The sequence below is a fragment of the Dermacentor andersoni genome, chromosome 4 (assembly GCF_023375885.2).
Source record: "Dermacentor andersoni chromosome 4, qqDerAnde1_hic_scaffold, whole genome shotgun sequence".
Lineage (NCBI taxonomy): Eukaryota > Metazoa > Arthropoda > Arachnida > Ixodida > Ixodidae > Dermacentor > Dermacentor andersoni.
The window spans coordinates 136,357,216-136,370,859 of NC_092817.1; the positions used below are offsets into that span (position 1 = coordinate 136,357,216).

Below are 13,644 nucleotides of genomic sequence, written 5' to 3' on the forward strand. Positions count from 1 at the left end.
AGAAGGAAAGCGACATCCTTAAAGTTGAAATTACAAAGGAGCTGCAGATACCAGTTTTATGCACATGGAACCGGCGGCAAATGTGCTTGGAGGAGCAGAAGCAGGAAGCTCAACAGTTGAGGCATTCGAAGAGAAGCCGTGAAGAGTAAATTGAGAGCGACAGACACAATAAAAAGAAATTAGAAATGACTATTGCTTATTTGATGGTGAAAAAAGCTGAGGCAACAGATGACATCACATACACTGTCAAACCAAACAGTATTCAAAAATTGCAAATGTTGCAGGTCCAAGTAGTTAATTGTGCTATTGCAGAAAAACTTTGAGCGCTTTCTTGAAATGCTTCCTTGTGTGCGTTTAGTGGTGGGCGGTGAAAGGCAAATTAGCAGTCTTTCAAAAGTTTGAAATCACTGAAATGCGATTTGTTTTGTTTTCTTTTGTTTGCATTAAAGTCAACGGTGTTCTTGAACAAGTTATTGCCTGTCAAAACTACTACACACATTGCACGAGGTCCTTGAAGTTACTGTGTCGGGGCCTCGAAAGTCCTTGAAAACCATTGAATTTTTTTCTTCAATATTGCTACGAACCCAGTAGAACAACTGTCATGGAGTAAAAACCTTGGCTGAACAGGGAACGCAGAGCACAGGAAGACTAGAAATGCAGTATTAGGTATGGAGGGCCCTGAAAAAAATATGCCACATCCGCTCGTCTGCCTTATGTTTCTGCACCGACTGTCGCATTTTTAATAGAAGTGCACTTTCTGTTCTACTCCAATAAACGCATCATTACGAACTCCAGTGTGGGGCAGTCCTTCAGCCAGTGCAGAACTTTTTCTGTACATCCGAGTCAGCTCTGTCATTTTTCCAGCATTGTAGTACAAGATTTGTTAAACTGGTTTAGCAGAATATGAGCAGTATAATCTTAAATTAGCTGTTTATTTGTATGCACAAGTTCAGGTCCTCAGTTTGGTTGCATGACAAATTGCCATACCTCAATAGATACAAGAAACAATTTTATTACAGTTTAATAAAATCCAAACAGTAATAATCACAACAATATAATGACATACATTTCTTTTGGTACGTATACAGCCCATGTCTTGGCAGTGTATAAATTCAACTATACACCGCAAGTACTGTGTATTGACCACTATTATTCACATGTGTAAAACCATCACAGCAATTCAACAAATATCACAGTAATTAGTGACATACACTTTGTACCTGCTTTACATGAGCATAATATATACAAATGGTCCCTGTGTGCCTACACATGACTAGTGCCACCCGAGTACTATTACTCACAGGCGTAAAACCAACAACGCAGTTCTTTAAAAAATATCACAGCGCTTAGTGACGTACATGCTGTAACTCCCTTGTAGAAACTTAATACAAACACGTGAGGACACAGAAAGCTAGCAGTGGGCATACATGGGAATACCACCGCCTCAATACTAATTCACAAGTGTAAAACCAACCAAGCAGTTCTTTAAAGAATATCACAATGCTTAGTGACATACATTTTCTAACTAGCTTATATAAGCTTTATACAAACATGAGAACATACACAAAGCTAGCGGTGCACCCGCATAGAAGTGCGGCCATCTGAACACGATTATTTGCAAGTGTAAGCTCAACAGAACAGTTCGTTATAGTGACGCACATTTTGTAACTGCCTTATACAAGCTTAGTGCAAGCACAAGAATGCAGAAAAATATAAATTAAAAACTTGCTCTATGCATACACAAACAGATCAACACAAATGGTAAACACCGCTTTGAAGACAAATGTGACTGTGGCAAAGCGCAGTGCTGTGCCGGTTGAAATCGCCACCCACAAAAGTATTGAGCAATGCTTAAACCACAGGCAATAAAGTGCTGAAAGACTGCGTCTCTAACGTAACTATTTTAATTCAAATTTCTTGAATATAGGGCTCGCTTGCAGATAAGGCATCTGATCCAACTGACCTGATTGTACACCTGCTACATGCATACAATGCACTCAGATATAACTGGTAATAATAATTATAAAAGGCATTTAAAAACTTGATAGTATGATGAAGATGCATGACTAGAAAAGTTCTGTCCCCCTCGTACTTGTTAAAAAGGTGTAAGTACGACACATGTTCTTTTTTTCCTGAATTTTTGCATTAATGGACAGCCGGGAACCTCGAACCGACACAAAAAAAAGATACTGCTATGTTAATAGTGTTATGAATAATTTTTTGTGAAAGCTTTTTTACAGACAAGTTGCAGTCTCGTTTCTGGAGGTTGAGCTGTATCTTGCAAAATAACTTGAAAAGTGGTCACATGGGAGCATGACACAATATCATAATGTTAGTTTCAGTTGACTCTCTTGCCCTACAAGTCGCTGCTCACTGTGGCCAGTGATGCAACAGCAGTGTCTGTGTGATTTTCATCACACTTCTGTCCTATGCCATTCTTACCAGAGTTGGCGGCACATAGATACCCAAATTTCGATAGTGTTGCTTTCTCAGGTGGTTGCTTTTGATTTGCTCAATATCAGTTGGCACTTCAGCTGCATCAAACTTCTTTTTTACCTCTTCAACAACAACATCAACAACAATCTTATGACACCTGTGTTGTCCTTCTAGTTGCCTACAAAGACCAGTCAATCTAGCAACAACACTGACAGTCTCTACTATCTTGTAATGGGGGAGAGGTGTGTCCCACCATGTGTTCCACATTGTTGTCACTATGTGGGCTGGCTGGGGAGGCAACAACTGTAATATATTTGCATTTGCATATATTAAAGTGATGCTTGTACTGTGTTATAACACCTAACTTAGTCTTGCACTTGCTGCACAATAACACTGGCTCACAGTCGTGGTGAAAAGCTTTTGTATGTTGAGCAAATGAGTTGTATCCGCTACAAAAAAAGTCAGTGATAGCACAGATGTTGCTCTACCAGGCTTAGTGTGGTTCCTTCTGACACTGCTGCTGATGCTGACGCGCTGCTGCTTGCCTCGTACACTGTTGCAGCTGCAGTAGACATGGCAGTCTCTGTATCTATTGCTGCCGTGTCATCTGTCATGGTAACTTCCAAGTGGTATCGGGCTCACTTCTGCAACAGAGATGTTGTTTGCCCCTTGAGGGCTCTCGTGATCAGGGCCAATAATTTCGTAGGCATTGTCTCCTGCATCGAAGAACCAGTAAGAACAGCATGAACTAATAAACATAGCTCTAAAAAGTACGGACATCAAGACTTAACCACAAGCTTTGCACATAAGTGACCGGGCTTAATGAATAATACTTGCAGGAGGAGTTACACAATTGTTTGTGTATATTACAGTAAAGCCTCATCAGAAGATATTCAAGAGGCACGGGAAACATGTCTCTCAAAACCAAAAATTTTGAGACACTGAGGAGCCAGAGTAGATCACTTTATTATGCATCATCACTAAAGTATGTTTTGATACACCTGAAGGTATTAATAAATGCTCAGGGTGGCTTAAAGGGCCCCTAAACCACTTCTCGACATTTTTTGAATATTTCAAGTAAACAGGCGTATCGAAATCAGAATGCCGTCACGATCGACGAAGCCAAATGCCAGAGTGCGTAGCACTGCCGTAGCACCACAATATGAAGAAAATGACCCCGTGCGCCTCTCTGGATCTATCCTGCACCCCCCAGTTTGTCCTGACGTCACCAGGCTGTCTCTGATGATGTCACCAGTTTCCGGTGCTGTCGATTGGTCGAACGAAAGTGTACAACTGCCGGCAAGGCCTGCAAGCAAATACACACACTCCTTCTTCCTCGTCGCGTTGCGCGCGATGCCATTGTGGGCAGCAAATGGGGGCAAAGAACAGGAACGCCAACAGAAGGGTCTCCCTATGAGGCTCTTCAACACGAGTCACCATACAGTTCTGTTCTATTAGCGCCACCCCTCGCAGGACGACGGGCCAGCGCGGCAGCAACAGAGCTCGTTGGTGTTGGCCTGTCCCGTAACATTTGGAGGTGTACTAGGCAAGGAAAAGACGATACTGTCCATATGGCGTGTACCAGATGAAAGAGTAAAATGAGTGGGGACTACTTTTCGATAATCAAACACACGTAGCTCCACTATTACTGCACCGTTTCGAAAAATTCTCGTGGCTACCTATTCATTGCCTTATTGTGTAGAACTACAACACCGCAACTAAATTTCAACCTCGGTGGTTTAGGGGCCCTTTAAAGAAGACATTCACAGCTTTTTAGTGACTGTAGATTGTGTTAGCTTCCTTCCCAACTTCTGGAATTTAAACACTTCACTTTGCAAGCCTTGTTGCTCGCAGTACCTTTGAGGTGCACTTAGACGCTCGTCAGCTTCAACTGCCGACACTTTCTGCCCTGCACTGTCCTCGTTGCCCTCCTTTTCTGGTTCATGCTAAAAGAGACATGCGCGATTGACTTATGTAAGGATTGCGTGATCTTTACGCCCTTCGGAGCACACAAGGTGCACAAAGTGAATGAGTCTGGGTTGTGTCCCTTCGAAGTAGTGAATACTTAAAAAGTCATCCTTAGTAACAAAGGTGTCCCTTGTATATAGTATTGTTAACGTGGCAAACATCGGAAAACCAACCAAACCATTTTCAGATGTCTCTTACAACCAAGTGCATCTTGTAATGAGATTCTACTGTACTGAATATTTTTCAACTATGGATCATCTGCATGTACATATAGTCACAAAGACATGTTGTGTGGAATGGCGAATCGGGAAACAGTTCGTACTCTTACTTTTTGTCCCTAACATAAGCAGCTGATAACAATATGATAAAAAAGCAGGCAATGAGGCTAGAATGGAACATAATCCTTCAGCTCTAAACAGTTTTTTGGGCCCACATCATTCCCTCATATGACATAAGGAAACAACTTGATTGCAGTAATGGGTGCATGTGATCTGAGTTGATTGAAACAAACTATACGTAAGGTTGTCCTGTATGTAATTTTATCAGAGTGCTTTTTAGATGTCCTGCTGGTGATCCTGGCTGCGCGATGCTTCTCATGCTTTTTGGCACGATTCCTTTTTTTCCACTCCACTCTTTTTTTCAGATTTTCTCCCCTTTCCCTTCCCCCTTGTGTAAAATAGCACACTTGAAGTATCGAATCTGTTGAACTAACGTGTGTATCAAACCTGTTAACATGTGTGCTTCTCTGTGGTCTGTGTTGTATTTTTGCGCTGCACAATTCAATTCAAGATGAAAGATGGAACGTCCCTGCCTTTAGTTTAATTGTGTGTGTGAGTGTGTGTGTCTCTCTCATGTTTTGAAATATATGTACATTCAGGAGTGCCTGCATGCCCTTCTCTCCTGCTCCAGTGAAGAAAAGGAGAGCCTGTTTATGTACCATAGTAAAAAATTCAAAGGTTTTCGCTGTGCCCATTACATCCCTTATCATATGGATCTGTCACAATACAGAGTAGCAGTGGTCCATAATACTAGCCCATCCCAACATAATTATAAATTAACACATACCGACATGCTGCGAAACAGCTGTTGCAAAGCCGCTGGTGAAGGCAATTTCCGCAGCACTGCAGTGGTACAGCCGAGTTCCACCTGTATAGTGACAAATTCATATGCGTGTTAGCAACTCAGTAGTTGCTGATGGTTTCATAAGCTTTACACTACACAATAAAGTAATCTAGACAACTTTGTTGGAACAAATGCACATAATTAGGACACCACTAAACACTAACACGATTAATTGCCCCCAATCTCTCACTCACTAAGGGATAATACTACTGATACATCGGTGGAGAGCTCAGATTAACACAGCCCATAAAGGACAAGCGTTCTTTGAGGAAAACAGCTATAACAGCGGTTAGTTTTCTTGATCATTTTATGTGGTAGCTTTGATTTAAATGTCATGCAGTACTATAAAATACGAAGTGCCGCATTTCTAGCAGCAGAAGGCGTCGTCAGGCTCATGGTACAACAGATTTTTGCACTGTTTGTCAGTGAGCCGACACATACAAAGAAAACCGAATTCACACATACATATACAGTGTCAAGTGCACTTCTCCTTCTGAAAACGCAGCCACCAGTTCCAATGTTGCTGAAAGGAAAGGTTATATAAAGTGCGAGACTGCATGGAACTGCCACTTATGACTGTAAATGTATGGTCTGCTGATTGCAGAGGTAGTCACATGCTATTTCTAGTCTCTTTTAGAAGCATTAATAAAGAATAAATTAAAATCTATTCATAAGTCACGAATTTCATGCATCCACAGTTTGGCTAAATAACCTGTGAGAAAAAGACATGTTTACCTGGAATAGCAACCTTTTTTCCTGCTGCAAAACTTTCCTTCGAATTAATGAAATAACTTTACAGCGTCATAATGCGTTTCTCGCAACTACTTGCCGGCAGTGGTGAGTTAGTGTTTATATCCAACTCATTGGGCGACAATACTGCCAAACACAAATGCTTCACGAACACGAGAACACGTCCCTCGCAGAGAATAGCAACCATATATGCCTCTGTGAGACATGATCGCACCTTTGTGGTCAAAATGTACATTAGAACGACATCACCATCTCAATAAAAAAAAAAAGCCTCCGCACAAGGCAGCCGCCAACTGCATAATGTGAAATTGCAACTGATGTCCACTTACTGGTGGCCTGTGTTTGAGTCACTTTTGGCAGTTGACTGGGTGCTGAGAAATGCACGTCCTGGGTTGTCCCTGCAACACATACAGGGTTATGTCAAATGTTGAAAATATATATATGCCGGCATTTCATCAGTCGCAAAACAAACGAGTAAACTAATAAACAACTGTAATGTAAACAGAGTACACATCATAAGATAGGCTGTCAACTGTTAATGCATTACGCAAAAAACCTAATGCATAGGAAAGACTATATGTATACACACGAAGCTGACACACAATTTAATTCGCTCTAGGTTTTTCCGTGCAGTATATTCAAATTATTATGTCTCGTGGTTAGAGCAAAATTAGTGTAAATTACGAACTAAATTATCTACCCTGGAAACTTTTCTTCAATATGCACCTGTGCGCGCTTTGAACGAGTAGCGTTGTAAAATTTACGTACATGGCATTTAACATAGTTGCTGAACACGGATTTCCTTTGCCCTGTGTCGTGTACAGTGAGGTACATATATCTGCCCCCCCCCCCCCTTTTTTTGTACTAGCCATACTGCGTGCCACTGCACCTATACGCACGTCAATAAACCTCACGACACAGAAATAAAAAAAGCGCCAATCACCCATGCCTGCATGTTGTAGTGGGCCTAACCTAACCAAGCATGGGCTGTTGCTTTTTATAGTAAACACAGGCACCGTGCTCATTGCAAGTATGTATCATGTCGCTAAGCAAATATGCAATTTCATTGTACCACTATTTTTTTATCACATGGATATATCTGTTGAGAGGCAAGACAAAAAGCAGTCACTTCTCAGAACTAATCAGCTTTCTTAAAACACATTTTTAACTTTTCAATGACACTTGCTGCTATGTGTTTGTCTCCAGAGAGCATACTTGATTTGACTTTCCAATCAGAGACATTACATAAATATACCATGTTAACATGACTGCCTGGAGCACGTGAGAATTTTCAACTTCGTGTAACATACTGTATCTTGATTTTGTTGACATTTGGTCAAATGGTACACCCAATATACCCACATACTAGTTTTCTTGTCCAAATAACATGCCAATGTATTTTGATTTTTTGGCATTGGCTCCTCTGCACTACGTAAAGTCGCGCTGCACTGGCTCTTTCACATCCTCGTGTCCTTGCAGCTGCCTTCTTGCGTTATATAAAGCGGGTGCCTGAAAAATATCATATGCAAAAGTCAACACAAGGGCATGGTGCAAAACAACATCAAGACAGTCAAGGCCATGGCAATAAAAAAGTCTTAGCTCTTAGTCTTCCTAGTGAAATGCATGCAAAACATCCAAATGACTGCAACAGTCAACTGCTAAACTAACTTCAATTTTAGATTTAAGCAAAAAAACAAATAAACCACAGTTCATCCTTGTTTTTCATGAATGTTAGAATACTCCTGCTAATGAATAGAATATTGGTCATTTTCAGACGTCATAGGTGTGTCATGAGTCTGGTGTATCGCAAACACCACCTGTGACACATCCTGAGCACGTGCCCAGTGTGCCCCCCCCCCCCCCCCGCACTATCCCTGGTTGTGCCACTGCTGAAGCCATAATTTGAGGATTATAGCTGCAAACATGATGCTCAGTAGGGATGAAGATATTGTCCTTCAGCTCAATGGATATATGGATGTGCCTATAAAAAAGGGCAACAAGGCTTGTTATGGCAAGCTTACCCACATTTCAATACTAACAAGTTCACAGCGGCCTGCATCTAAGCTTACTAAAAGGCATGAACTTATTTTCATGCATGAGGAGTGGAGTGGAGTTTCATTTTCATGCAGTGGAGTTCATTTTTGACAGACCCGACTACTGCTGCAGTTTGAAATCTAGCATTTTACATTCTTGTAGGCATGTAAAAGTTGCAGTTAAACCGCAGTTATTAGTTTATTACACCAACCTATTGTTCTGTGTATGACAGACTGGTAACACGGAATTAAAGCAACATTATATTTTGATATTTTATTTCTCTACTAAAAATATTCAAGCGATAAACACATCTTGATCTGCCATGCTATAGCAAAATGCACACATTACGCTTGTAACCCCCAGAGGAAGGCTGATTTAGCTGTTCATATGACATAACTCTGACACGCCAACTCATATTAGCAAATGCACAGGCATGTCCAAAACAATAAGCGTATGCAAAGCGCCCCTGCAATTGTAATTCCACACAGCAGCCGTTATATTCGATGCCGATGCGTAACTAGCTGCTCCACAATTCACCGAGTTCGTAGACATAAGCATCCTTTCAGTTTCGCACCGTGCACGAAAACCGCAACAGGAGACAAAACCAGACCTATAATCACACCATTTCAACATGAGCAAAAACAGTTCGGTCTTAGGGATAAACACTGTGAGAGCGATTTAGTGCGCGACGGCGACGAGCGACGGCTTCGAGCGACAAAACGGGCCGTCGCTTGAACAGATGGCTCGGTTCTGCAAATCTAGAAATCGTCGCTCGTCGCCCAGAAGTGCTATGAGCGACTAGCCAATAGCGCGAAGCCGGAACTGGATGTACATACATCGCTCAAATACTACCGATTGTGGCGCGGAACGAGCAAATGATTCATTTTTTATACGTGCAAGGATAAGAACGTACTGCAAGACCTCCGGAAATATTTTATGCTACTTTTTATAGTAAAATACATCAACGTAAATTACTAAAGCACGCGTCACGCGTGACTGCAGCCCTCATGCCGGCAACACCTGGGAGGCGTCGCTCAAAATCGTCGCTCGCACGGAGTACGACTTGTAGGGGACGAGCGAACGCGACAGCCATCTCCGTCGCGTCGCTTGTAGCTGCCGCGCGCAAGATCGCTTATATGGGGTTTATACGTTTTTCAGCATAAAACATGGATTCCTCATGCGTTTTCAGTAAGTTCAAGATAACGCGCCCAACTGACCTCTTGCAGCATGCAGCTGAATGCCTGCGGCAAAGTTTCTAACTAGCACTGGTGCTGCACGTAACTTCAGTGGTCGCAGATTCCCCCTGCGCGAGACACCGTCAAGCGCGCGGTTTATTTATAAAAAAAAAGCATGCTGCCAGCAAAATGACGCCTTCTGTTATGTGATTCCTTAGTTCAACAGCGTTCCGTACACAGTAGACTGCCAAACTGAATAAATTCAAACACACAAAACGCACGCTAATCACGCTCCGCAGAGGCTCGGAATCACGGGCTGGTGAACTAACCATTTTAAGCGTCCTCTCGCCTGGCGTCTTATTGAACATACCATAGTTCTGGCAGCGTTTGCGATTTTTAAAGCTCTTACGGACAACGGCAAAGTGATAAAATCACATGCAGTTATCGCGACGACTGGCTTTTTCGATTGACATCGAGAGACAGCGCGTACGCCTAGTCCTTTGTCAATCGCGTCAGCTAAGCGCAGCGACGACTTCCTGGCGATAGCATGACATATACGGAGAATGTGCACCTAAGTTAGAATTCACTTACCGCGGAGGATTTGTTGTTATATGCAAGGCATGACGAACGACTGTCGTGTTTTCGTGGCGGCGCGAGACGGCTGACACACGATCTCCCTCGGCTGGCCTTTGCTCGCTGGACGGATCTTCTTTCGCCGGTGCTGTGTTGTTCCGCGATCTTGAGCGCGCGCGCGCGCGGTGGAGCCACTCCGAGTGAAAACGTAGAGCGCTCGCTACGCGTTCCTTTGAACTGCGGCGGCCTGTTCTCTTAGAAGCAAAACGATGTGTTCTTTGCTCAGCGTGCATGAATGATACATTGCCATGTTCGGGGCCAGCCACCTACAGTTGAAGCAGAAGATTACGCTACGTTTTGTTTTCTATTGCCACAAAAGTCTCTCTTTTCTATTGTCGCAAGAGTCTTTTCACTCTCTCTCTCTGAAGGGGAGAGTGAAAAGCACATTTCACTCTCTCCTTGGTGACAGAGTGAACAATGCATTTCACTCTCCTCGACATTTTGCGAGAGTAAAACGACGCTTTGAAGAGTGAACCGGCAGCTTCACTCCTGCGATACCCTTCCTAGTTTTTAGAGTGTTTAAGCTGCATCAAAGCTACTTTTTGCCAACAGAATGAAGCTTTCTTGCTGGCTATTTTAACTGTGACCGAAATAAACATTTCATTTTATTACAAGCCGAACACCCACAAATTGTTATGTGAATATTTGGTATGAAAACACACATATACAATGGACAGTTAGCAATATAGGGAGGGATCAAGAGGGATCACAGTGGCAACAGCCATCAAGACTTGCACAACGCCGGCTTAGATTTAGGGAAGAATATATAAAAACGTATATCTGTTGATCAAACTGCTCATGCTTTAAACTGTGATATGAACGCCCGTATATATTTCCTAGATAGTTGTGCGGCAATATACTATAGCGAATGCATACGTGAACACACCCGTACACGCCACCAACGATTTCATCTCACGTTTGAATCTAAGATAATCTTTCGGAAGTAGTGACATAACTCGAGCCAATAAATTTGGTGCGAATGTAAAATTATACACGATAGTTTATTGGCTTTCAGGAATACATTAATACATGTCCACTGAAAGCTTTTTTCCCTAAAGGGAAATTCGTGTTCCGCCAGGCTAACGCTCACGCGCAATCATATTTTCGCACAGAGCACGCCCTTTAATGCTTTGTTCGGCTTCATTATAATTATGTCGATTTTTCAGTCGACAATATAGGCAACTTGTTTCCTTAAATATGCAAATTTGCACTCTGTCTGCTTTTCCTTCAATACAGTGCACGTACAACGCAAGCAACGTAGTTCTTTTTTCCCGTGTTATCGGAATATGATCTGTTTGTTTGACCATGGCAATGACAATTATGTTTATTCTCGCATCAGTACAGTGTAAATAAGTACAGTGTAAGTGTTTGCTCACGTAAATGCGCAGGGAACCCACTTAGTGCTATAGAAACATATACGAATCTGCGAACACGAGGGTTGAGCCACTTAACGTGCGAAAATAGGATTCAAAAGAAAAATTCACTGAGACAATAAGAGCTTCTTCGTTCTGTTTTCTTTTGCATCCATCTTACCAATGTTGGGAAATGTTGCAGCATCTGAGTAGGCTTACAGTATTTATCTAAAAACAACGGACACTTGAAAGTCTAAAGTTAATAAAATAATCACCTGGACTAATTATGCGATAAACCATCGCAGATAATTGAACTTGGTTGAAACAAAAATCAACAAAAAATAATGAAAACCAGTAGTGAGTTGCCCTATGCCTTGACACGCAAAAAGATATGTTAGGTTTCCAAATTCAGTTGATACAGCTTTTTTTAGGTACTTTATGACCTTGTCGAAAACCTATTTTATTTTTGTTTTGCATTAAAATGATCAAGCAGAGTCAGTCCCCAGCCGCCCGTCAGTGACCGTTGTCAAAAGACTACAGATTTTTATAACGCAACAAAATATTGCAGGCGACTCCGCTAGACGCGTTTTCCGCGTTTGAAAAATGTAACCAGCCGTACCGAAAGTCCTCTCATCGATTCTTCTTGTGGTTCCTATACGAAGGATAGCTTGGATACCTCAAGACAGTTTAGTGAATTTTGTTGCTGTCAGTCTCTTACGAATCAAATAGTTTCCAGTATATTCAGCACGGTTTCAATGCAACTATCTTTCTAAGTCTTCGTCATTTTGATTCGGCTTCGTGATTTCTAGCAACTCTTGAAGTTGCTAATTGCGGAGCCGGGTCAAATGACGTAACACAGATAGATAGATAGATAGATAGATAGATAGATAGATAGATAGATAGATAGATAGATAGATAGATAGATAGATAGATAGATAGATAGATAGATAGATAGATAGATAGATAGATAGATAGATAGATAGATAGATAGATAGATAGATAGAGAGAAAGTGCCTGAAGTAGGCAAACTGCCGATCGTATTAAAAAGCGGGGCGTACGGAGGGTGTGGTTGATCACTCGTACCAGTTTTCCCGTAGCTGAAGAGCGACGCTAATGTATACTGATCCATGTAGCGTGCAGCTGCTGTGTGGTAGACTGCCTGCCTCGAATTGCCCATAAACCGTGAGACACCACTGACCTAAAATTATCAGTTTTTATAGTCCTCAGTTCCGTGGAGTTGGAAATAGCATGTCTGGACCTAATCCGTGCCAGACTGAGGCCCAGGCCCGATCAGATCCCAAAGCTCCTGGGTCAGAGCCCGGCCCGGGCCCGAGTTAGCAAGTGCTTACCCAGTCTGAGCCCGGGCCCGTGCAGTACTCTGAATTCCAAAACCCAACATTTGTTTCCTCACTTAAAAAACAATAACTTAAACTTGCGATGGATCTTTTCAGTGCTGATTCTTTAATGTGATTAATATTCTTTGCCTACTTCTGGCGTTTTGAGCCTATCTCTCTGTTGTATCCACCTGTGTAGACTCTTTCACCGACACAATGGCCCAAGTTGTCTGCCGGCTTGGGCCACTAGGTACACGATCATGGTCATGATGTCGTCATGGTCGTTCAATCGTCGTCACTCAAGTTTTGTGATCGAGGTCTCGTCATGCCGTCCTCGTCACACCTTTTACGCCAGCCTAATGGGCCAGGTTGTCTATTGGCTTCCTCCTATATGTATGCGCTCGTGGTGGTGATGCCGCCGTGGTCGTTGTAAAATCATTCCAACTTCGCCAACCGCCTTTCGTCATGCCGTCGTCAAGACTCTGTCGTCATACAGGCTTCGTTATGCCGTCGCCGTTACGCCAATGTCGTTAAAGACTCCTTGTCATCCGATTGTCCTCATACATTTTTGTGCCATCGTCGTGGTTGTGTCGCCGTCATATAGTCGTCATCCTGCATTCTTCCTTATACCATAGTCGTGGTGCATCGCGGTCATTCTATCGTCGTCATTCGAACATCGTCATGCAACCCGTTATGCCGCATTGTTACACAGTTGTCATCACACCTTTCTCGCCACGCCGTCGTCACGCAGTTGTCATTTGACCATTGTCATAACTTCAGTAACGTCGTCCTATTGTCGTCCTGCCGTCATGGTCCTACTACCTTCATCGTTCCATTCAC

The 13,644-nt window shown here is 42.5% G+C and overlaps 1 long non-coding RNA gene across 1 annotated transcript; it reads right to left on the reverse strand.

Moving 5' to 3' along the window:
- Window positions 1–1,014: 1,014 nt before the first annotated feature.
- LOC129386538 (uncharacterized) lies at window positions 1,015–10,164 on the reverse strand. The gene is made up of 4 exons (XR_008613895.2): window positions 10,077–10,164; window positions 6,606–7,785; window positions 5,470–5,550; window positions 1,015–3,152 (listed from the first exon to the last, which is right to left on the reverse strand). It is a non-coding gene; the product is annotated as an uncharacterized lncRNA (long non-coding RNA).
- Between the last annotated feature and the right edge of the window lie 3,480 nt (window positions 10,165–13,644).